The sequence below is a fragment of the Notolepis coatsorum genome, assembly GCF_963971535.1.
Source record: "Notolepis coatsorum genome assembly, chromosome: 7".
Taxonomy (NCBI): Eukaryota; Metazoa; Chordata; class Actinopteri; order Aulopiformes; family Paralepididae; genus Notolepis; species Notolepis coatsorum.
Window position 1 is genome coordinate 32,205,614 of NC_140171.1, and position 3,775 is coordinate 32,209,388.

A 3,775-nucleotide genomic window follows, 5' to 3' on the forward strand; every position below is an offset into this window, starting at 1 on the left:
AGTCTCGCTAGTGTCAAACTTACTGCCTGGCGGGTGGTATACCAACAGGATGGATAAACTGACTAATTGACTAGCTGTACATTTTGGCAACGAAAACATACACTAAGTCTGGGCAGCTTCCAGTAATATTCAAGGAAGCCAGTAAAGGGATATGCTACCTTTGTTTTTAGAATATTTCTCTACGTTCCTTCATTAGACACCCTCAGGTGACAGGAAACAAGTCTCTGCATTTTTCCTTCAGGCAAAGACGTAAGGATTCCTCATTGAAAACGGGAACAGCTAGTTTGCTGCAAGCTTTAACCAAAAATAACAAGGTAGCTTATCCCTTTAATGACTACCTTGTAGATATCTGGATGCTGCCCAGAGCAATGTTTCCATTGTGGGTGAGTTGTCAAAACAGGGGACGTGCCCTTTAAGGCACGTGTTCTTCATTGTAAGCTTTTGTAAGTCTTTTAAGTATTTTTACATGATAGGACCACAAAACAAAGCAACTTCACCTCCCTGAATGAGCATGGGGGGATATACAGTATGGGGGACGAGCATACTTGTTGAAGCACTCAATATTTGGATTCAGATATGTAGCCTACTGCACAGCACCCATCATTACATAATAGTCATATTTTTACTGAAATCTCCCAGCTAGCTATAGAGAACATAACCCAAATATTGTTAGACTACCAAAGTGTAGTTTAACAGACGGTTATGTGGTTCATCCTTGCACAGTGAAATATAACACTACACTACACACACTGGCATGGACCAATAGCATATGCATTAGAGATTTGATTGGGCCCAAAAGTCAGGCCCGACCCAACTGAAAACCGGAATTTCCACTATAAAAACAACAATGAAAATGTTGTTTTTAATAGCATTTTAACAATCGGGTTTGGGCAGAGAATCAAAGCTCTATGATGCATGTAAAGTATTCTTATCTCAACAGTTGTACATCTCGTTGTACATCTCCGTTCACTTATGGCACAGATTGACGTTCTAATGCAGTGTTTAAATTCTATGTTTTCATATCAAATAATTGAACAGGTTCAACATGATATCATGACAGACAAACATATATGAAGCCAAGTCCCTTTCTACAGTTCCTTCGGCTGCCAAGCTTAAGCAGACACGTCAGGGGTTTGACAGCTGCGAAAACACTGCACTGTGCTCTCGGATTTGAGTGGAAGCTGGATAAATACCTGTATCTTCCTGCTGAGGAATCAGAGGATTTAGCTGGCGGTGAAAGCCTGTCAGAGGTGACATACAAAGACCTTGTTGTACACAACCGAACGGTTGCGACACCTCTGACCAAAGTACCAATTACAGTCAAATGAGAAAGTAATACTCTCTTAACCAAAATGTCTGGCTTCCAACGGAGCCACTGTCATAATATCGTCTCACTGACTCGTTTCCTTATTTACTTTAAAAGATATACTAGGTAATTACTTTGTGGTGTTGTGTGTGTATGTGTATATATAACCTGAAGCGCATGCCATAGTCCACCCACAGTGAGAATGTACTGTGTAAACCTCTACGGCAAAGACAGCCAAAGCCTCCCTTCGAGGGGAACCCTTCACATCCAAGCCACAAGAGCTTTTTAGCCGCCGGGAATCCATCTCTGCTCTCCCCGCTTCTGTCTACCTTGTCAGACGCCGGAGAGCGAGAGAGCGAGATGAATCTGTGTTAATGAAGTAGAACAAAATAAGAGGCATGGCGCTTTAGTGCGGTAACCATCTTCAACATGTGTTCTTATTGTGCAACGAGAACCTCCATTCAGGGGCAGGTGAGGGTGAAGCCCTCTGATATGGGGCTGCATGTGGGAGCTGGCAAGCCGAGGCATTCACGAGGTGTTGACACGCTGATCCCAGCGGAGCCCATCGGAGATACACACTGACATTTGTAATCAGGCATGGCTATGATTGTGGGCTTGGCTGCACGTTGGTAAAGAGATAGTGTCTCTATCAGGTAGGGGTCGAACTGAAATCACGCACACGTGTAGTGTACTGTATGTGTGTGTCGGTGTTGGCTGGTGTGTGTGTGTGTGAGTAATGAATCCTTCATTCGATTAATCTTTATTTACACTGAGGGGCAACCCTCATTTACAATGTAGTCGAGTATTACAGAGGCATCATCAATACTCATCAACAATTTAAATGTATTGTTATCCTTACCTTTTTTGCTTAACCCTGTATGTACACTCAACATGACTGTAAATGAGGGAAACCTCAGTAGCCTTTCGAGTTTAAATAAAGGTTTGAATTACTATAGAAAGTACAAGAAAGAGAAAACACAAAAAAAAAATTACAATAATATTAGAAACATTTATTCCTTTAAAATACACAAACACAATTTAAAAACAATTACAGATTGTGGTGACCTGCTTGGTAACCATGTGGTCTAAATCAACCGATGGACACTAGTGTACTTAGCCAGTCATGTGTTTGTGTACTATATGGTCCATTGCAACAATGAGGTAATGTAGTTTGGACAATCTCCAATTATGGCTTTATATAGAAACAAATCTCATATTTCTGCCAAAGAGGACCACCCAACCTTATTGTACAGGACACAATGGTGAGTATTATAACCATCACCGGTGATAAATCTGGTGTCTGAGTGATATACAGAGTGGAAACTGCTGCATGTCTATAAATCACATCTCCATAATCCAAAACAGACAGGTATGCCTAAACTGCTTCAACAACGTTTTCTAATCATTGGGAAATTAGCTCTATTTCTGTACAAAAATCATATCTTTTGCCGCAATTTACTGAAGAATGTTTACATGGTATTTAAATGTAACTTTCTCATCAAGCCAAATACCAAGGTATTTTTCTTCTGTGACTCTCAATGTCAGACCCATTCACAGTAGATATTCAAAGGGCCTTGTAATAGATGTATTGTGTGTTACAGGTAAAGGGGATGTTGAGCTATAAACTTAAGGATATCAGCATAAAAACAAATCCGTGAAAAGAAAAGATGTTTTAGCTGTCCATTCCCCCAATAGTTATTTATTCTTCATTGAAACAAGGGGATGGCTGAGAGGGAGACAGAGTAGGAGAGACACAGGAGAGAAGGTTCTTTATTGAGACAGTGGGAAGGCTGAGAGGGAGACAGAGTAGGAGAGACACAGTCTGTCTGTCTGTCTGTCTGTCTGTCTGTCTGTCTGTCTGTCTGTCTGTCTGTCTGTCTGTCTGTCTGTCTGTCTGTCTGTCTGTCTGTCTGTCTGTCTGTCTGTCTGTCTGTCTGTCTGTCTGTCTGTCTGTCTGTCTGTGGGAAGTCTGAGAGGGAGACAGAGTAGGAGAGACACAGGAGAGAAGGTTCTTTATTGAGACAGTAGGAAGGCTGAGAGGGAGACAGAGTAGGGTAGACACATGAGAGAAGGTTCTTTATTGAGACAGTGGGAAGTCTGAGAGGGAGACAGAGTAGGAGAGACACAGGAGAGAAGGTTCTTTATTGAGACAGTAGGAAGGCTGAGAATGAGACAGAGTAGGGGAGACACATGAGAGAAGGTTATTGAGACAGTAGGAAGGCTGCGAAGGAGACAGAGTAGGGGAGACACACAGGAGAAGGTTATAGAGACAGTAGGAAGGCTGAGAAGGAGACAGAGTAGGGGAGACACATGAGAGAAGGTTATTGAGACAATAGGAAGGCTGAGAGGGAGACAGAGTAGGGGAGACACATGAGAGAAGGTTATTGAGACAATAGGAAGGCTGAGAGGGAGACAGAGTAGGGTAGACACATGAGAGAAGGTTATTGAGACAGTAGGAAGGCTGAGAGG